The 22,628-nt window shown below is 45.2% G+C and overlaps 1 protein-coding gene and 1 pseudogene across 3 annotated transcripts in view; one reads left to right on the top strand and one right to left on the bottom strand.

The window, feature by feature from the left end:
• Positions 1 to 22,628, bottom strand: part of Ptprg (protein tyrosine phosphatase receptor type G) — an 873,855-nt gene that overhangs the window by 275,150 nt on the left and 576,077 nt on the right. The gene's annotated exons all lie outside the window — the stretch shown is intronic.
• LOC123455355 lies at positions 19,999 to 21,479 on the top strand (annotated as a pseudogene).

Here is a 22,628-nt window from a genome sequence, read left to right on the forward strand (position 1 = left end):
AGCTGGTATCATAGGGACAGGTTTGTTTTTTTTTTTTTACTAACTGTAGTAGACAGAATCAAGCTCCGCCTTACTGAACGGATACTAATATTCACTTCTGATTTCCACATGTTGCCAGTGGCTCACAAGGGCCAAGCTAGGCCACAGCCCTTCACATGAAGCCACTGCTTACAGACAGTATCTAAACTCCCCAGACCTATAATGACAGGGCAAGAGGCGAGGCTGATCGAAGCCACAGGAGGCATTACTTGGGCATGAGCAGAATGGGGATGAAGACATAGGCTTTAGCAGCAAAGACTCATACAGTGACAGTGACCAGCAAGTACACTCCGAGCTGCCTTCCTACCACAAGGGGACACACACAGCTTAACATGGAGCGTGGAGAACACAGACGGGCTTGAGCCAGAATGTCAACAGCACCCCAAAAGCCCACTGAGAACAGCCAGGTCTTCTCAACAGACAGATCAGGGCTTTACCAATTCTCCGGCTGGGATAAATGGGGCAAACGAGCCTTTTCCTAAGACTAAAGTGCCATTAAAACTTTGCTATGGGGCTAGGGGGACTGCTCAGTGGTTAAGGCACTTGCCTGCAAAGCCTAGGGACCCAGGTTCGATTCCCTAGGACCCATGTAAGCCAGATACACAAAGTGGTCTATGAGTCTGGAGTTGGTTTGCAGTGGCTTGAAGGCCTTGGCAGCCCATTCTCTCTCTCTTTCTCTCTCTCTCTCTCAAACAAATAAAATAAAATAAACTTTGCTCTTAACTGCAAAGGTTGTGCAAATAACGAATAAGAATATTAATTTTCGGGGGTAGTGAGATGGTTCTGTGGGTATGTGTGCTTCATGCTCAAATGAGAGTCTGTGGGGGCCTGAAACGGACCAAGTTCAAATCCCCAGAACCCACGGAAAGAGGGTGCAACTCCAGTTCCTGTGGGGTGCCTACCCTGCAGAATCACCAGGGGCTCACGGGACAGCAAGCCCTGGCATCTCGGAGACTCCCGCACAGGGGAAAACCGGGCAGGTGAGTGATGGACATCCCGTGTGTGCCTCCGCTGCCGCCAGGGAGCCCACAGGGCAGCACGTACACATTTGGGTCTAGCATACACATCACACATGCGCCACACATGCATAAACAATAATACGGATTTTCAGGCCCACATCAGAGATTTGCTTCTTTATGGAAATGTAGATGATCCAGCATTCATCAGATTAAAAAATGATACATTTTTGTCTCCCATTTATTCCCAATCCACTCTCTTGCCTCGAACAAATTACACTGCTCGGAGAACGTATGTTATGTGTTTTCAGATTTCAAGTTAGCTTCCATCTCATCTCTCTCTCGTGCCTGTGGGTGACAGAGAGCCCACAAGGATGTCTTCCTCACACCCTTGCACACTTACATGACAATTACAGACACTGAATGAATCTAGGCAACATGCAGCAAGAACCTGGCTGATTTTCCTAAGTCAGTGGCTTTCAACAAAGGGTGACTCTGCCCCTCAGGAAACATTGAGGATGTTTCTTTGGGGCCATTGTTGATGTCAGAACCGTGACAGCTACTGGCACCTTCTAAACCATAGCTAGAATAGCCCAAGGGTGGGGTTTAGAAATCCTGTGATACACAAAGCAAATAAAAAAATTAGCCGACCTCAAATGTCAGAGCTGAGTCTGGAAGAAAACTCCCAGATGCCTTCAGCACACGGAATCAGGTACATATGTTATTGTATACCTAACCATCCAATGCCATGAGAAATAGACTAGTACTCATTTCCAGAACATCCTCTCAAGTCGATCCTATCTGGACAGGAAGTTAATCTCCTGGCATTTGCCCACCCACTGCTGGAGGAGGAGAAACACTATCCTTAGCTACGAATGCATTTCCCTAACATATGATGACAGAGTTGCCGGAGCCATAGGACACAGAGTTACATGGACCTGAGTTTGAATCATCCCTTCCGTTCATGAGTTAGGTGAGCTTAGTGACATTATGGTTTGTCACAACCAAAGATGTTGACCTCTCAGCCCTTTCTACCAGTGACTGTCAACTTATTTGAAACTAGGAACTCTGGGGCTGGAGAGATGGCTTAGTGGTTAAGCGCTTGCCTGTGAAGCCTAAGGACCCCGGTTCGAGGCTCGGTTCCCCAGGTCCCACGTTAGCCAGATGGACAAGGGGGCGCACGCGTCTAGAGTTCGTTTGCAGTGGCTGGAAGCCCTGGCACGCCCATTCTCTCTCTCTCTCTCTCTCTCTCTGCCTCTTTCTCTCTCTGTCACTCTCAAGTAAATAAATAAAAAAATGAACAAAAAAAAAAAGAAAATAGGGACTCTGTAGTCAGTTTAAGATGAGACCATTAGAATGGATCTTACTCTGATATCCATATAAGGAAGAAAAATTGGGGTACAGAGGCAAGTGAAGGTAGGATACTATGTGAAGACGGAGTCCAGAGATGCATGCACCGGCCATGGAGTGTCAAAGGCTGCCAAGCAAGCACCAGTTGTTGAGAGAAAAGCAGAGAACAGATTGTCTCCTGGCCCTTGGTAGGAACTAACCATGACCTTGGCCTGTGGTCCTGTAGAACTAGAGAAAAGCTCTCTGTTAGTCTAAAGTCACTTCGCCCGTGGAGCCTTGCTAAGACAGCTGCGGGCAGCTAGCAGAGGAAACTGGGCGTGCCTTGGTCTTCCATATGTGCAAAATGGGATGCAATGTCATAGCACTGAGTGCTTGAGACAGCTGCGTCGTCCCCTGTGACAAGAGGAAAGAGAGGGCCCTGCCCACTGGGAAGCTCCTATCCTGAAGCTGGGCCTCGTCTTCGTAGCGCCCCCTCTCTGGGACCTGCCCCTTCCTCTTAACGTGTTTTACAATTCTAATCCAAAACATAAAAAAGTAAGTACGGTACCATCTTTTAAGTGTGTATAATATAATAATAATAGCCCCATAATAATTACTGCTTTAATTTTTGTAATATAGCCAAAGTGCAGACTCAATTCTGCTAATACTTGAAACATAATTGAGCCTTAATTACAATATTAACCACAATAGCAATTTATGATGTGAGTGTATCCATTCAGAGCCACCAGAAATAAGAAAGCTCAGGATGTACTTTTACCTAGAAAACTCCTACGCATCATCTTCCAAAATTCAAATTCAGTGCTGCATGCTAGAGAACAGATTTCCCATGCAGTGCCCCATCACTGCCTTGTCCTATCTCCCCACAGAATAGAGGAGCACTGAGGACATTTTGTTCCCAGCAATGTGTCATTTAGTCTCTTAACACCTCGATCCACTTATGTAGCGCAGCATACATGCCTCTCCCTGGTGTGTGTGTCTCTCTGTCTATCTGTCTATGGATACAAATGGGTGCCAAATATAAATGGGAACACATCCACTTCTTTTTGAGACGGGTTCTCTCATTAATGGGCTCACCAATTAGGTTAGATTGGTTGACCAGCAAGTGCCAAGGATCCTCCAGTGACTGCCTCCCCAGTGCTGGGAGTGCAGGCCCACACCAATGTGTCTGACATTTTATGTGGGCATTGGAGATGAAACTCTGGTCTTTACACTTGGAAGGAAAGCTGTGGACACCAAGCCATCTCCATCGCCTGCAGCACGTTTTCATGGCCTGTCCCACACTCCTGCACAATCACGGAAGGAATAATGCAGTTCCCTGAAGACTGTGGAATGTGACTCCAAGAAGGAACGAATAAAATATGGAACCCCACTTTTGCCGCCATCCCTGCATACGTGAGAGAATTAAATTGCCCCAAGATAAATAGACAGTTATTTCAAATGCCACTGCAGACCTTGCCTCCTCCATACAGCCTTCCAGGCAATGGAGTCAGCCAGGTGACACCAGAACAATCATGGATCTCCTGATCCTTTGTCTGTCTGAAATGACTCGACCCTTTCCAGGGAAGAAACAGCAACTTAATCACAGGGGCTAATCTTTACTAACGGATCTGGAGACAGTAGTATCTGAATGCGCTATCCCAAACAGACGACATACACATTAAAGACCAACAGGAGAGGAACGACTGAATGGAAGGACTAACCTATTATTCCTAACAATCTTAACTAATGAAAGGCCCTTGAATGCTACAGGTCTTCCAAGAGAATATGGAGGGTGGCCAGTCTTTAAGTTCACTTGGAGTTATCGGAATTTTAGACTTGGCTTCTAAGTTTTCCAGTTGTATTCCAAGGCAACTGAGCTCAATGGGTAAAGAACTTGCCTTAAAGCATGAGAACCCATGTTCAGACCCAATAAACCACCTTTAAAAAAAATTAATAAGCTGAGTGTGAGAGGCTAAGCTGATGGCTTTGTGAATAAGAGCACTTGTTATGCAAGCGAGCATGAACACCTGACTTCAAACCCCAGAGCCTACTTTAAAAGCATGGTCATATGTGTCTGTAACTGCAGAGTAAAGGGGGGGGGGGCAGAGACAGGCAATCACTGGGGCTCCTGGGAGTTCCAGGTTCAATGACTGTCACAGGGTAACTAGATGGAGAAGCTGTAGGGGTGGACACCTGACATTTTCCCTTGACCTCCACATGTGGGAACATGAGGCGCACACATGTATGTGCACACGCTCACAGCACACAAGCTGGAAATGGTGCCCTATGTTTGCAATCCCAGTGCTGGGAAAGCAAAGATGGACAGATCTCTGGGGTACACCTGCCCGTTTAGCCTACTTGGTGAGTTCAAAAACAGTAAGAGACTGTTATTTAAAAAAAAAAAAAAAAAGTTGGCCAGTAACCAAAGAATACCACCCAAGCTTGTCTGCGGCCCCCACACGTACCAGCACACATGTGCGGCACACCGCCCACACACATGAACCCCCCCACACACACAATATGAATGTCTTAGGAGCTGGTGAAATTGATCGGTGGCTAAAGCACTCGCCTGCAAAGCCTACCCACCTGGGTTCAATTCCCCAGTACCCACATAAAGCAAGACGCACTGTGGTGCATGCATCTGGAGTTCATATGCAATGGTAGAGACCCTGGCATGCCCATTCTCTTTCTTCTATGCCTCTCTGCTTGCAAATCAATAATGTTTTTTAAATCCAATTGTTTTAACATACTAAGAAAAGTCACATTGAGGTTGTCATCAAGGATCAACTGGCCACAGGGGACCAAAGAAGATTCAACTCAGCTTTCAGATGACAGTCTGGGAAGATGTTGAGGTCGAAGACATTCCCCCCATCTTGGTTTCGGTGGGGTTGCTTGGGTGCACACACAAACACGTAACATCCAACACTGTCACGCACCTCTATGGAAAGTTTTGAAATTTGAGTGTGCCAAGAACAGCTGGGCTGCAGAGTTAGGAGAGTTACGACCCTGAGAAAGCGCTGAGCAGCAGGAGGATTCTCTATTTCGGTTTACGTTCGGATGAGAAGGGATCTCAGGCAGCAGACAGTTCCCTGAGGATCTGGTGCAGGGCACCGGCTCTAGCTCATTGCACGGCCCTCACCCTCCACACCACAGGATTGAAGCAGATGCCACGCTTATCTCTCCACAGCAAACACACCCATGCCTTCGGAATACCAAAAGCGCCAGCCAGGGAAGCTTCAACTATATTAAAGCAAGGCAGCGAAGTTCAAACTACAGATCATCGCTTACAAATTACTGATTTCCTTTGGAGTGCAATTACACTTATAAATATGAATAATATGAATATGCTCTATATTAGACCGTGAAAAAAATGAAACTGACGTTTCTATCAAGACTTTGACGAACCCTTGGGAATTTTTATTTTTTCAAAGTCAGTGGAGTGCGCACTACCACATTCTTTTTGTCAGAAGGTGTTGAAATTGGAAAAGCAAGTGGATTCAAGAGACTGGGTGGTAAGTACTTCAAAAGTTAATGTGGAGTGTGAACTCATCTCCTGCTACTGACAACTCCATATTTGCTCACAACAAAGCGATATGGAAGTGAAACTAACCGAAATGTGGTAACTTACTAACATGTAAATACATGTGAAGTATTTTCCATAGGAAGTAAACCTAATGCTAAATAGCAGTTTATTTCTCCCGCCTCCTCCCTTTCCTCTCTTCCTCTTCCTTCTTTTTTATACTGCTAGGGGCTGTGCAAGGGGTAGGAAGGGAAGTAACACTAAGCTATAAGCCCAGCTCACCTTTTCAATGCCAACTTATAACGAAGTGTCAGGCCAACTAAATGCACTAGAACACGGGCCTGAGGATTCCAGACTGTCCAATTCCTTCCCTCTCTCCTTCTGTCGTCTCCTTCCCTCTCTCTCCACTCCCCACTGTTAAAAAAAAAACAAAACTATTTGTTTATTTGACAGAGAGATAGGGAGAAAGAGGAGAGGGAGACACACACACACACACACACACACACACACAGAGAGAGAGAGAGAGAGAGAGAGAGAGAGAGAGAGAGAGGGAGAGAATGGGGGCGCCAGGGCCTCTAGTCACTGAAAACAAACTCTTGATGCATGAGCCACTTTGTATATCTGCCTTTACATGGGATTGGGGAAATCAAGCCCAGGGCCTTAGGCTTTGCAGACAAGTGCCTTAAATCACCAAGCCATCTTATCAGCCCTCTCGACTTTCTTTAACACAGCAGAAAATTCACTTTGTGCTTAATCTACTCAAGTGACACAGCTTTTTGTGTATATAAGCAATCCCACTGTTTTTTTATTGATAAATTATATATGTATAAATGTTACTATGCCAATACAATTTGCTTATTCTCACAATAAACATTAAGTTAAACAAAACATCAGGGCTGGGAGATGGTTTAGTCACGTCAGCACTTGCTTTGCAAGCATGAGGCCCTGAGTTTAGACTCCGGGGTTGCTGTCTAGGTAGTCATATGGATTTGGTGGAGTTCTATATGCAGTGCCCTGACTCAGTAAAGCAAGGTGGAGAGCAAATCAGGAAGACAGCTAACACTGACCTCTGGCCTCCACATCCACATGTGCCCCACACATGCACACCTGCACACACGTGTTCTCACACATGTACAAACACACACACTCACCTCCCCCCAAAATCAGATATGGCAAAAGCCATTAACGAACACTATTCCAAAACATCATACTAATGTTTACATACTGTGTACGCAAAATATATTTCAGGTGAGATTCATGGTTAATGATAGGGCACACAGAAATTTGCATCAAATTGTACTGATAATTTTGTCAGAACTGATGATATTCCTCCCCGAGTTTTACCCAGAAGAATTGATTAGAGAATGATTGAGCCATTTGTCTATTTAGGGAGGAGAAGTTTAGTTACATACACAATATTAACACATAGATCTACTTGTAGTGGCAAGCATAAAATGCAGCTGAGTGCACCATGTTGAAAACAATTCAATGCTCGCTCACTTGGTCATTCCTCTTATTTTCATTGAATACCTATCAAAAGAAAATGACCTCCTGGTTCACAAGCTACATGAGAATTTAAGCTGCAAAGGATATATTGAATATTAATAAAGCTTTCTTTTAATTCAAACATAAAATAATCATTTTAACAAACACTTTTCCCTGAGCCCTCATGGCTCAATGTATACCGTAAGTGGGAGACTAATCTTATCACACAGCAGGATCCGTCTGGGAGGATTCATGGGAAACCATATTCTTAAGCCCAAGATGAGAAATTTGAATAGGTCTTGAGTGAAGCCTGGGGTAGTTTAACACAGTGACTCCACATCGAGTACTTTAACACAGTGATTCCACATCGAGTACTTTAACACAGTGACTCCACATCGAGTACTTTAACACAGTGACTCCACATCGAGCACTTTAACACAGTGATTCCACATCGAGTACTCTAATACAGTGACTCCACATCGAGTACTTTAACACAGTGATTCCACATCGAGTACTTTAACACAGTGACTCCACATCGAGCACTTTAACACAGTGACTCCACATCGAGCACTTTAACACAGTGACTCCACATCGAGTACTTTAGCCCAGTGATTCTCCATCGAGCACTTTAACGCAGTGACTCCACATCGAGCACTTTAACGCAGTGACTCCACATCGAGCACTTTAACACAGTGATTCCACATCGAGCACTTTAACACAGTGACTCCACATCGAGTACTTTAACACAGTGACTCTACATCGAGTACTTTAACACAGTGACTCCACATCGAGCACTTTAACACAGTGACTCCACATCGAGCACTTTAACACAGTGACTCCACATCGAGGACTTTAACACAGTGACTCCACATCGAGCACTTTAACACAGTGACTCCACATCGAGGACTTTAACACAGTGACTCCACATCGAGCACTTTAACACAGTGACTCCACATCGAGTACTTTAACACAGTGACTCCACATCGAGTACTTTAACACAGTGATTCCACATCGAGCACTTTAACACAGTGACTCCACATCGAGTACTTTAACACAGTGACTCCACATCGAGTACTTTAACACAGTGACTCCACATCGAGCACTTTAACACAGTGACTCCACATCGAGCACTTTAACACAGTGATTCCACATCGAGTACTTTAACACAGTGATTCCACATCGAGTACTTTAACACAGTGACTCCACATCGAGCACTTTAACACAGTGACTCCACATCGAGCACTTTAACACAGTGACTCCACATCGAGCACTTTAACACAGTGATTCCACATCGAGCACTTTAACACAGTGATTCCACATCGAGCACTTTAACACAGTGACTCCACATCGAGCACTTTAACACAGTGACTCCACATCGAGGACTTTAACACAGTGACTCCACATCGAGCACTTTAACACAGTGACTCCACATCGAGGACTTTAACACAGTGACTCCACATCGAGCACTTTAACACAGTGATTCCACATCGAGCACTTTAACACAGTGATTCCACATCGAGTACTTTAACACAGTGATTCCACATTGAGCACCAAACAAAACCGACCATAGAGATGGACTCCTGATCACTGCATTTTTTGTACCTTTTACTCTACTTTTATTTTAGAGAGAGAGAACTGGCACGTCAGGGCCTCAGCCACTGAAATCGAACTCCAGATGCTTGTGCCACCTTGAGGGCTTGTGCCACCTGGTGCATGCCTCACCTTTGTGGGTCTGGCATACATAGGATCAGGAGAGTTGAACATGGGTCCTTAGGCCTCACAAGCAAGTGCCTAAGTCATCTCTCCAGCCCAATCCTTGAGATTTTGTTTTGAATGCAATATCACTTCTGGGGTTTTTCAGTTATGTGACTCACTAAATTTCCACAATGTAACTTCAGCTTGCTTGGGATAGATTCTGTAGTAACATATCGAAATGATATCAGTAGGACTGTGCATACTACTAAGGAACCATGGGTGATGGCTAGTGTTCATTGTTCACTTGTCAGGATTAAGAAATGCCCAGGCTGGACGTGGTGGCACATGCCTGGGAAGGCAGAGGCAGGAGGATCACCGTGAGTTCAAGGCCACCCTGAGATTCCATAGTGAATTCCAGGTCAGCCTGGGTTAGAGTGAAACCCTATCTTGAAAAACCAAAAAGGAAAAAAGAAATGCCCAGGAGGGCTGGAGAGATGGCTTAGCCTAAGGACCCATGTTCGACTCTCCAGATCCCAAGTAAGCCAGGTACACAAAGGTGAGGCAAGCACAAGGTGGCACATGCCCACTAGGTGGCGCAAGCGTCTGGAGTTCGATTGCAGTGGCTGAGGCCCTGGCACACTGATGCTTCCTCTCTCTCTTTCTCCTTCTGTCTCTCTAAAATATAAAAATTAAAAAACCAGAAATGCATAGGAAATTGTTAAAGTATACCTCCTGGTGGATCTTGAATAATGTTTCCAGGGAGGACTGACATATGCAAAGTGAAGGAGAAGCGCTTTCCGAATGTAGGTATGTGGTGCTGTCTTTCAGGCTGGGGACTTAAATGGAACAGAAACCAGAAGGTGGAGGCCTGGCGGTGCATTTGAGCTCAAGTCTTTGTGTAGTGGTCGACAGACTGCCTGCCGAGCCCCTGTCAAGGTTTATATGTCTGGTACTCTTTATATAAGTCCTTAGATACTTCCACTCATATCACAGATTTATTCTGTTTTAAGTTACTGTAGCTGGTCTAGCAATTTCCTTGTTTAGACACTATCCATTCTCTGATATTGTTGACATCTACTAAAAAGAATCCTACAATCTTAATTTTCCAGCACAAGGGAGCTTAAAGACCTCCCCAACCTTGGTGTCAGCATCATCACATCTTCAATTATTTCTAACATTTCCCTTCATATGACATTGCATTTTGATGCTTTTTCAGGGTTCACCTGAAGCGACAAACATGAGATATTCTCTAAATAGCAATGTGAAAATTATTTCCTAAAACCACTTCATTTCCCTTTGCCTTTCTTCCCAATTTACCTGGACAGCTCAGCAACTTCTTCAATTCCTACTTGGATGCCCTTTGACCTGTAGGCAGGACCAGCGCTGGAGTTATAAAATGCTCCAGAAAGTTCCCCAGATCTTCCCCATCATGTGCTGGTATTCTAAACCTACACAAGCTCCAAAGGAAATCAGCTGCCAGCATCTTTTGCAAGTTCTCTAGCTGTTCCGTCCCACTCAGTGACTGTCGTGGGCAAAAGGCAAAGAAACGCTCACACTGCGAGGAAAGTGCCTGAGGAAACAGCAAGCACCTGTCAGAGCCGACTTCCACACTGCACACAGGGCCCCTGGCTCTCCTCAGTTATTGTTTTCTTCCCAGACAAGGCCTTTCAAACTTATTTTTAAAATAAACCTTCTCCACGTTATGGACACAAAATAAGCCCTTCGTTGATTTTATTAGAATATAGAGAATTCAACAAATAAAACCCCATTTTCAAAGTGAGAAGAAGTGTGCATAATCTAAGGTTGAACCATAACACAGCAAACACCCCCCTTGGGGTACACAGGGGACCACAGGGAGGAGCTCTAGTTTTGTGTCAACTTAAAGACATAAATGAGCCACAAGGAAGTATTATATATATATATATATATACACACATATATATATATATATTCCTTTCCATATATATATATATATATATATATAGAGAGAGAGAGAGAGAGAGAGAGAGATCATATATATATTATATATGTTATATATATGATATGAATACATATATTCATTTATTCATGTATATATATATGAATGATGGTTTCCGTGGTAGGGTCTTGCAGTAGCCAAGGCTCACTTGGAATTCACTATGTAGTCTCAGGCTGGTCTTGAACTCACAGTGTTCCTTCTACCTTATCAGCCTTCCAAGTGCTGGGATTAGAGGTGTGTGTTACCACACCAGACTCCCTTTTTAGTTTATATTTTTTGTTTATTTTTTTAGTTAAATATATTTGGACTGAAGACATGCTTCGTGGCTTAGGCGCTTGCCTGTAAAGCCTAAAGACCCTGGTTCAATTCCCCAGTACCCATGTCGGCAAGCTGTACCAGGTGGCACATTGTCTAAAGTTCATTTGCAGTGGCTGGAGGCCCTGGCATGCCATTCTCTCTATCTGCCTCTTTCTCTCCACCCCCCTCCAAATAAATAAAATAAAATAACTTGGGATCTTCACCTTTTCATACTGATTCAAGGTTATCAACTTCATGTTTGGATCAAAGTCATTTCTTCTTTACTATTTTCTCACTTAGTTCACAAAGTACTCATTTGTAGATTGTGTCCCTTTCAAACAGGCCAGAGGGAAACAAGGCTGCCAGGCCACTTGTTCAAGCTGATCCCAAGCTCCCTTCACTCGGGCCTCTAATTAAAGGCCAGCTCTGTGCTTTCACGGGGCCATCTTTGAAGGGTACACATTTCCCGGCTTTGCTCCTTGCAGGAGGGAAAAGAACACATTCACGTTCCAGGTCAAGGAAGATGCTGGCACGGCAGTCACTTCACTGCCCCTTGCAGGACTGAAGGAGGACAGAACGCCTCTGTGATATTCTACTAATGATGCAGTTTACTGCAATTCCAGTCTGTAAGTGTCCCTGGGGTCTCCCAGCAGGGAAAAAGACTGGGTGGGAAATTTAAAAGGTGGAAGAAAGACAAAAACGTTCATAGAAAAGACTGCCTCCCATAGCTAACTACTATGCTTTTGTATATCCAAACTCTACAAGAGGGAGAGCTGGTACAATCATCTGAGGTAAAGACAGGAGGATTTACTACCTTGCCTATAGTTAGAGGTCAAGACATGTATTTTGGGAAAAATAAAGATAGATTCTATATTATTTTATTTTCATTAATATCTCCTAAGACACAAAGGCAAGTAATAGACAACTTCAAAATTACCACAGAAGCAGGTAACCGCACCTACTAGGAACCTGAGCAGTTTTTATTGGGGGTGGGGAGGCTGCAGGGAGAGCACCTGTAGACATTGCCACCCACGGATGTCTTGTTTCTAATTCTAAGAAAGAGTAATATTCATTTCCCCATGTTTTCTTACTTTTTTTTTTAAACTGGGCTTTCTAAACAATCAATAAAAAATGTATCCTCCATCCCCCATAAAGCAGCAATATTATGTTAACATGTTATATTAAATATGAAACACTTGAGGTAGCTTGCAGAGGTAATTGTCTTCCTTTCAGCAGGCTTCTAAGGAAGTCAAGTTTAGCTTCTCAATATGAAATATAGTAATTAATGGAGTGTCAAGTTGCTAATGCACATTTAAAACAATGTGAGTAAAATTAGCTATGGATCCCACTGTTTTAACTGCGAACTGGAGGTAAATAACTGTGCCGCCTGTTCTTACATTCATGTAAATCTAAGCCGGAGCCCTGTTTTCCAAGGACTGGGGATAGGGGTAGTAAGGGAAAGGCAAAAGAAAAGTGTGGTGAATTTATGAAATGAGAGGTCTGTGCTGGTATGATTTCTGTCAGGGGCACGCACCACCTGTGAGAAACTCAGGATCGAAAACCAAGCAGTCAATGAGATGGTAAAGCACCGATTACATAAGGTGACCATTGAATGGGGCGAAATGCGGATTATATGCAGTTTCAGTGAGTCTCAGGTTCACTGAGAGACAGAAGTGAGGAAGGCATTTGATTTCTGATATACATGTGCATCTATATAATGTGTGTCCAGACATGTATGGACACACAAACACCCGCCCCCAAGTCCGGGATCCTATTTAAATAATAAGAATTTGAGCATGGGAACCAATGAATCCAGTTAATCCGCGTGTTCTGGAAACGGCTTGCATAGGGCCAGGAGTCAAAAGTCTAAAGGGTTATATCAGTAGCATGTTTTAGGCAGAAAAATGTATGACTTGATTTTGTACTGAGGCTTGAAAAGCTGGCAAAGATGGGGTTCTATTCTGGGCTCCACTTGTGGCTCTGGTACTTATGTAAAGGGCAAATTACCCTCTTCAAGCCCCACTTACACCCCCATCACACAGCACGGTAATGTCACCCACTTAGCACATGCGTGAGAAGTAATGACAGAATGTTCATAATTACCTCAGCACCCAATCTTGTACCCCAGTAAGTGCCCAGTAAAGGGTTGTGGCTGTTATCAACATTACTTTCCCCCATGCACACTGCAAGTTTCAAACATCTTTCCATTTAGGAAAGAGTCCAAACAATCCAGAAAGCTAATGCCCACTGCTTCGTGGAAGGAGATCTTTATAAGAGGCTCTCACAATACTCTTGCTCTGAATGAAATTATGCCAAGAGTTTTACATAGGAAACTGTGAGAGTTCAGATCGAAGGTGATACATGAATTCTGAAGGTCGGATTTACAAAAAAAAAAAAAAAAAAAAATCGGCATATAATCGCGAGAGACAGAAAGCTCTCCAGGCTGAAGGCAGACAAGTAAGACTTTAACTTAAGTGGAAGGAAGCAAAATAGGTTTAATGTAGCGTATGAATGTAGACTAATTGGGGATGGCTCCTGGCGCCCACTTTTGAGAGCTATGAGGAGACCCTATCAGACTTGTGTAAAGATCTCTAATCTATTAGTGAGGTCTGACATGGGTGCAGGAGGTAATGCAAAAGGTATTTGCTCTTCCTCCAGCATATCCTGTCGCTATCTTCCTTCAAGAAAACAGGTCCACAGAAGGAGAGGCAGATAGTCCTAGGGAAGGGTGCAAATCAGGGGAAATCTTTCAGCCCGTCCACACCTGCTCATTCAAATCCAGAGTGGGAGAGTGCAGTGGGGGGGGGGGGGCAGCTAAGTGCGGGCACTCTCACCACGCTTGACCACCGCCGCTGGGAGGCATGCTGCAACTGTTTCACCTTGGACACTCCAGTTGGTGGTTTTTTTTTGTTGTTGTTGTTTAATATTTTATTTCTTTATTTATATGAGAGAGAGAGAGAGGAAGAGGCAGAGAGAGAGAGAGAGAGAGAGAGAGAGAGAGAATGGGCGTACCAGGGCTTCCAAACACTGCAAACGAACTCCAGATGCATGCGCCCCCTTGTGCATCTGGCTTACGTGGGTCCTGGGGAATTGAACCGGGGTCCTTAGGCTTCACAGGCAAAAGCCTTAACCGCTGGGCCATTTCACAGTCCCAGTCCCAGTTGGTGTTGTGTGACATCTACAGTGAGCAGCAGGAACCCTGGTGAGTTAACCAGAGTACACCAAAGCTTGGGAAGTCATGACTGTGAGGACGGGACAAGCTCCCCAAAAATGGGGTCACCAAGGACAGCAGGAGGGCGACAGAGACCTAAGGAAGTAGGTTATCCACGCTCCTCAAGAAACCACCCAGCCATTCTTCCTTCCTGGCTTAACACTGCCCCGGGCCTAGGTTTCCTGCCCGCTAATCTCACCCGGTGGCGGTTCTGGTCCCACACCTTGACTATCTGCAATGGCTAATGTAAAGAACAAAGGAAAGCCGGGCGTGGTGGCACACGCCTTTAATCCCAGCACTCGGGAGGCAGAGGTAGGAGGATCGCCATGAGTTCGAGGCCACCCTGAGACTCCATAGTGAATTCCAGGTCAGCCTGGGCTAGAGTGAGACTCTACCTCGAAAAACCAAAAACAAAACAAAAAGAACAAAGGAGTTCTCTTCCCCTCCTCCCTTCCCCAGCTGAAGAGCCCTAAGGAGCGCACTATCTGTAATCTCAGGTTGGCTGGACTCCGCTCTTGAGAGTCAGTCCTGGCAGCTCATGAGCTCATGATTGCCCCCATCCCCCATGAGAGCTTTCATCTTTGCCTCAGAGTGGTCTCTGGTGGTCCTGGTCACTCCCGAACCCTTACAGTGACCGTAACTCTTGGCTGAGAGATGACGCGTGCTGTTCTTTGTCCCAGTGCGCAGAGGGCAGCAGATTCCTCGAGACGAATCCTAGAGCAGGAGCATGGTGGCCCAGAGACGACGCTGCTTTGGAGACATCCTGACTACATGGTTACCCAGTCTCGTCTGTCCTTTCACAGTACCTCACCTTCGTCCAGTCTCCTGGCCCAGCACCTGAACGAACATAAGGCTTGCATTCAAGACAATGACGGGCACTGGGCGGCTGTGCCCATTCTCCATGAACAAGGCCACCACAGGAATTAATTACCAAGGATACTGCCATGGAGAACAAGCCATGGCACAGAGTCGAAGTGATCCGCACCATGTGCCACCTACATGCCTCAGAGTTAGAGGTTTAAATCCAAACACTCAAGGACAACATCGTCAGGTTTGAGTCTGCTAATTCATGTCTGTTGAAGACTTGAAAACAGGGGTAAAGTCCAGTAGGGAGAGAAGGACCCTGGCTTCCTCTTCTGTTTCTTGGCTAAGGCCCGTACAGCTAATTCATCACCAGCTTTGGAGGCTCTAAGTGAGTAAATTTAAATTTCCTTCAGATAAATGTTTTCCCAAATGAGAAAATGCTATTTTTAATGAAACCAAATAGCCTTAATTGGCTGTGATGGGAAGTAAACTCAGAGATAAACAGTGCATAAATAATTCAAGGCTTTCCATCTGGGGAAACTTCTTCTTGAATTGGATAACGGATATTCGACCTAAGACAGTTTATAGCATGTTTAAAAAAAAAAAACAACAAAAAACGACAGCTGACATCTTAGCTCATTTCTGAATGTTCAGCTAGGACTCGGGTGGCACTCCGAGGCAGAGATTGTGGGTTCCACCGCATGTGTGACAGACCCGTAGCACCGCCCATCTGCATTCCTACAATGGAAGGAAATTAAAGCATTCGTGTGGGTCACACGTTTTTACCCTCTTCCCCCACGTCGCTGTATAATTTAAAATAATTACTCTGCTCAGGTTATATTAAAAGGATGGGTAAGAAATGGTCCCTAGTGCCCAGGACATATATACTAAAATCCATTAAGTATTAAGGGCTGTAATAAACATGCAGGAAAAAGTAAATAAGAATATAGAAGGGTAATTAATTCCAACGGATGGAGAGGGAGAGCTTAATGGAAGCTCTGGCATATGGGCTAAGCAATGACATCTGAGATTAGAAGGATATTAATAATGATGACACTGTGGCTGATAGCATGTTATTGATTATTTTTATTTCTTATTAATAGCCACAGCAAAGGGTTCTCTGGAGTATTCTAGTATGTGCCAGACCCTGAACTAACTGCTTTGAATAAAATCCCTCATTTAATCTTACAATATTCATCTCATAAGGTAAGCTTCATGAGGAACTCAGTTGTAAAGATAAAGAAGTCAAGAACTTACTGAATTCTCCACAGCAATTAAGATGCAAAGCTGAAAATGTGCACATTTCACCAGATTCCTGTTCTCCTGCCTCATCAGGTAAGGCATGGAATGTGGAAGGAAGGAGACAGGCTCCAAGGAGTTAGGGGAGAGAAGTATGATGGCTAGGAACAAAACTTGCCCTCCGGAGCCGGGCGTGGTGGCACACACCTTTTGTAATTCCAGCACTCAGGAGGCAGAGGTAGGTGGGTTGCCATGAGGCCAGCCTGAGATTCTGTAGTGAATTCCAGGTCAGTCTTAGCTAGAGCGAGACCCTCCCTCAAAACGAAAACCAAAAAAATCCTTGCCCTCCAAGGGTCCTTCCCAGGAAGAGTGAAAACCATCTTGTTAATATACCATGTTTCCTCGCGAGGTCTGTAAACACTCACTGCCTACCCAAGGCTTGGGAATACTTGCTCTGTTTTCTAAAGTCCTGGTAGGGAATATTGTAGTCACCTTCTCCTTACTGAGACAAAGCACCCCAACAAAAGCAGCTGATGAGAGGGAAGTTTTTATTTTGGTTTGGAGTCTCAAAGAGAAGCTTCATGATGGCAGGGGTAAGAGGCATGAGGAAAGGGTGGATGCCAGCTGTACCGCAGCAGGTGGAAACAGCAGCAGGAGAGAGAGCTGAACTCTGGCAGGGCGGAGCTGGCTAGAACACCCCTAAGCCCACCCCCACCAACAAACTCCTTCCAGCAAGACTCTACTTCCCAAACTGCCTTCAGCTAGAGACCAAGCATTCAGAACACCTGAGTTTAAAGGGAACATCTAATTCAAACTATCACAGGAAGGTTTAAAAACTTCAACAAAGAGGCTGGATATATGGGTTAGCGGTTAAGGCACTAAGGCCAAAGGATGTCAGTTCGATTCCCCAGGACCCACGTAAGCCAGATGCACAAGGTGGAGCATGTGTCTAGAGTTCGTTTGCAATGACTGGAGACCCTGGCGCACCCTTTTTTTCTTTCTCTTTCTCTCTCTCTCTGCTGCTTTCTCTCACTCACTCTTTCAAATAAATCAATAAAATTAAAAAAAAAAAAAACTTCAACAATGTTGTTGATTTATATATGGTCTTCCCAAACAGTAAGATTATACTACTTCCTCAATAGGGGGTTGGTTTTTCTACCCTTTTAGAATCCAAGGAAATCTGGTCAAATCATAAAACTGCAAAACTTTAGAAAATGAAAAGGCATGGCCCATAGGGAAAGCTTATTCTTCTAAATTTGAGCCATAATGTTATAAACTCCAAGCATATAATACATTCCTCTGAACTGTGAGATATCTAGCAGGGAAAATGGGAGAGAAGAAATCAAATTAAAATAAGAACAATATTTTATCTGCCCTTTAAAAATAAAACAACCTATCCTCACCATGTCCCTCCCTCATTCTCTTCTGCAAAGGGCTCACAGTGATTGCACAAAAGGAAAAATTCTAACAGCATTATTCCAAAGTAGTTATAAAAATTCCTTAAAAAAGTAAACGCAACTACATGAAAATCATTCTGACATCAACAAACATGGGGTGATAACTGAATGTTGGTTTAAACTTTTTGAAAAGCCTTGATGTGCATTGCTGGAGAGTAAAATCAGGACACAAAACCAAACAATATTGTATTTTGGAGTCAGAACACTAAGTTATATCCATACAGTGAATTCTACAAAATAAATAGAGAAACATCGTGGAAAAAACCCATTGGGCCTGCTTTCATTTGTTGAAATGATTTTCATATAACTGCATTAAACACAATCGGGAAGTGAGTTTTGCTTTTCCTTCTATCTGTATCTGTTAAGACTAAAAATTATGAGCTGCAGACATGGCTCAGTGGTTAAGGCTCTTGCCTGCCAAGCCTAACAACCTGGGTTCAATTCCCCAGTATCTATACAGAGTCAGATGTACAAAGTGGTACATGCAATGAGAGTTTGGTTGCAGCAGCTGGAGGCCGTGGCTTGCCTATTCTGTCTCTCCCCCCACCCCAGCTCTCTCCTTGCAGATAAACTTAAAAAAAAAAAAAAAAGACTAAAAATTTCAGACAAATGAACTCAAACTGCCTGGTCCAATAGCCTTGAAATAAGTCACTCAACCAAAAAAAAAAGTACACTGAAAAATATCTTTCCGTTGAAAATTTATATATAATGTGTGTCATTAGTTCTATGTAAGTGAATAACATGATCAAATTTTTTAAAATCTTATTTATTTTCATGTATGCGCATGTGTGCATACTAGGGTCTCTTGCCCCTACAAGTGAAAACTAAATGCTACGCCACATTTTCCCTCTGGCTTTTGTTACTTGGATGGTTGGGGAATTGAATCCAGAGACCAACAGACTTTGCAAGCAAGTCCCTCTAACAGCTGAGCCAGTTCCCTCCCCAACCCCATGATGCAGTCATTTTAAGATGCAGGTCAAAGGACAAAAGAGACAGCCCCCCCCCCCCATGCTTCCTGGGGTGTTTCTGAAGCAAATGGAAGACATGGATTCATTTAGATAGGCACTCAGTCCTGACCAAGGGTGAAAGTGTGCTGAGGAAGGTGCCAGTACTCAAGGTTTCCTGAGGGAGACAGCAGGGGAAACACCTAGTTCTGAACAAAGAAGAGAAGTTACTAGAAGTACAGGTGTGGTGGCGCACGCCTTTAATCCCAGCACCCAGGAGGCAGAGGTAGGAGGATTGCTGTGAGTTCAAGGCCAGAATGAGACTACATAGTGAATTCCAGGTCAGCTTGGACTAGAGACCCTACCTCGAAATAAATAAATAAATAAATAAATAAATAAATAAATAAATAAATAAGGAGGAGGCCAGGTATGGTGGTACACGCCTTCAATCCCAGCACTCAGGAGGCAGAGGTAGGATCACCATAAGTTCGAGGCCAGCCTGAGACTACTTAGTGAATTCCAGGTGAGCCAGATCTAGAGCAAAAGCTTATCTTGAAAATCCATTAAAAGAGAGAGAGAGGGCTGGAGAGATGGCTTAGCGGTTAAGCGCTTGCCTGTGAAGCCTAAGGACCCCGGCTCGAGGCTCGGTTCCCCAGGTCCCACGTTAGCCAGATGCACAAGGGGGCGCACGCGTCTGGAGTTCGTTTGCAGAGGCTGGAAGCCCTGGCGCGCCCATTCTCTCTCTCTCCCTCTATCTGTCTTTCTCCCTGTGTCTGTCGCTCTCAAATAAATAAATTAAAAAAAAATTAAAAAAAAAAAAAAGAGAGAGAGAGAGGCTGTGGCCGCCGCCAAGTGGGAGCGAGCGGAGCCGTGATGGGTGAGTAAAGTGTCCGGGGCAGCTTGGGTGCCCAGGATGGGGTGTCGGGGTGTAGGCCTGCAGAAAGCCTGTCTGCGGTCTGAACAGGAGGTCTGACGTTCTCAGCGAGGCCCGGAGAGAGAAACCAGAGACCATGGCAAGCCCAGGGAAAGACAGTTGCCGAATGCATGAAGAGCTATAAGAACAATGAGCTAAATCCTGAAGAAATGAGGCGAAAAAGAGAAGAGGAGGACATACAGCTTCGAAAGCAGAAGCGGGAGCAACAAGCAGTCTGGGCTCTGGGAAACATAGCTGGAGACAGTTCCTTTTGCCGAGATTACGTCTTGCTCTGCTCCATCCTTAATCCTTTATTAACACTCCTTACCAAGTCCACACAACTGACAATGACACGGAATGCAGCCTGGGCCCTGTCACACCTCTGCCCAGGGACGAACCCGCCCCCAGAGTTTGCAAAGGTCTCTCCTTGTTTGCCTGTATTGCCTCGCCGACTCTTCAGCAGTGATTCGGAACTGCTGGCAGAGGCTTGTTGGGCCCTGTGTTACCTGTGCGATGGCCCTAACGAGAAGATCCAGGCTGTCATAGACTCTGGAGTCTGCCGGAGACTGGTAGAGCTTCTGATGCACAATGATTACAAGGTGGCTTCACCTGCCCCGAGAGCTGTGGGTAACATTGTCACTGGGGATGATATCCAGACCCAGTTGATTTATTTTTTTATTTTTTTATTTATTTGAGAGCGACAGACACAGAGAGAAAGAGAGATAGAGGGAGAGAGAGAGAATGGGCGCGCCAGGGCTTCCAGCCTCTGCAAACGAACTCCAGACGCGTGCGCCCCCTTGTGCATCTGGCTAACGTGGGACCTGGGGAACCGAGCCTCAAACCGGGGTCCTTAGGCTTCACAGGCAAGCGCTTAACCGCTACGCCATCTCTCCAGTCCCCAGTTGATTCTTAACCGTTCAGCACTTCCTGGCCTCCTGCACTTGCTGAGCAGTTAGTTCCAAGGAGTCAATCCGGAAGGAAGCTTGCTGGACCATTTCAAACATCACTGCTGGCAACAGGCCTCAAATACAGGCTGTTATAGATGCAAATATCTTCCCTGTGTTGATCGACATCCTTCAAAAAGCAGAATTGCGTACAAGGAAAGAAGCGGCCTGGGCCGTCATCACCAATGCCACATCAGGAGGAACCCCTGAACAGATCAGGTACCTGGTGTCACTGGGCTGCATCAAACCCCTGTGTGACTTGCTGACTGTAATGGATTCAAAGATTGTACAAGTAGCCAGCCCTCCGTGGACTAGAGCACATCCTTCGGCTTGGAGAGCAAGAGGGCAAGCGTAGTGGCTCAGGAGTCAGTCCCTCCTGTGGCCTCATTGAGGAAGCCTGTAGCTTGGATAAAACTGAGCTTCTTCAGAGCCATGAGGACCAGGAGATCTATCAGAAGGCCTTCGAGCTCACTGAGCACTATGATATAGAAGATGACGACAGCAGCCTGGCCCCCCAGGTGGATGAAACACCAGAGCAGTTCACTTTCCAGCAGCCTGAGGCCCCCATGGAGGGCTTCCAGCTACAATGTCTGCCTCCGGGGAGGGGGGGGAGGGGAGGGGATGGGAAGCACCACCAACCAGCAGAAGAGCAGCCCTCTGGTGGGTAGGCAAACAGCCCTCCTCTACCATCAACCACCATCCACCTGCTGCCCTGGAGACTGTGCCCTTGACCTGCTCCGTGCCCTTCCCTGGAGGGAGCACCCTCTGGACAGACAGAACCATCTGAGGCTCACATTTGGGATGTGTGGGTTTTTCTTCCTCAAACTATATTTTGGCTGCACACATGTCTTTAACCCAGGAGCCCAGGGGTACACAAAGGAGGACTGAGGTAATCAATTTGCACCTTTAAAAACATTTTTTTCATTAGTGGTGACTTCCTTCCCATTTATCTTTCTTCATCGTTCCCAGTCCTCTGCCCGGATCTATGTAACTATTATCTTGGGTACTTGAGCAGATGGAATATTCCAGAAGTGGGGAGGAAAGGGGAGAAGTCCAAAACAAGGTGTTCTAGCTCTGACAGAATACTAATCCTATATGCCTGGATTGAGTTATTTAATGTTTTTTTTTTCTTTTGCACATTTTTATTGTATTAAGATTGATCTTCCCAGCCGGGCGTGGTGGCGCACACCTTTAATCCCAGCACTCGGGAGGCAGAGGTAGGAGGATCACCATGAGTTCGAGGCCACCCTGAGATGACAGAGTTAATTCCAGGTCAGCCTGGACCAGAGTGAGACCCTACCTCGTAAAACCAAAAAAAAAAAAAAAAAAAAAAAATTGATCTTCCCAAAAGCTGGTCTTAGGAATCACAGCTACCAGCAGTGACTGGGAATAGAGGCTGATGCAAAGGCCACAATGAGAAAAGGCTCCTCCCTCCCTCGACCCTGTGCCCCAGACCTCTTTAGTTTGGGAGGACCCCCTTATTCTCCCGGGACAAGAACACCAGTGGGAGTGGAGGGGAGGAGCCCGGGCCTTCAGACAGGCCTTCCCATGTGTAGCCACTGACCCCAGGTTTCCTACCCACCTTCCAAACGGTGCAACCCAACTGCATCTGTTTACTTGAAAACTCCCCTCAGAGTTGAATGAACTGCTGAGGTGCTGTGTTTTCTCCTAAGCTTGAGACAGGAGGCTGTTGTCCTTCCTTCGGAGGAAAAAATTCCTTGCTCTGGTTGTAGAGGAGGTTGGAATATTACTGTCATGTATAGGGATAGTCATGGATCCCTGTCTTTGGCCTAGCTTCTTCCTCTTCCATAGTTGGA

Source organism: Jaculus jaculus, chromosome 16 (assembly GCF_020740685.1).
Source record: "Jaculus jaculus isolate mJacJac1 chromosome 16, mJacJac1.mat.Y.cur, whole genome shotgun sequence".
Taxonomy (NCBI): domain Eukaryota; kingdom Metazoa; phylum Chordata; class Mammalia; order Rodentia; family Dipodidae; genus Jaculus; species Jaculus jaculus.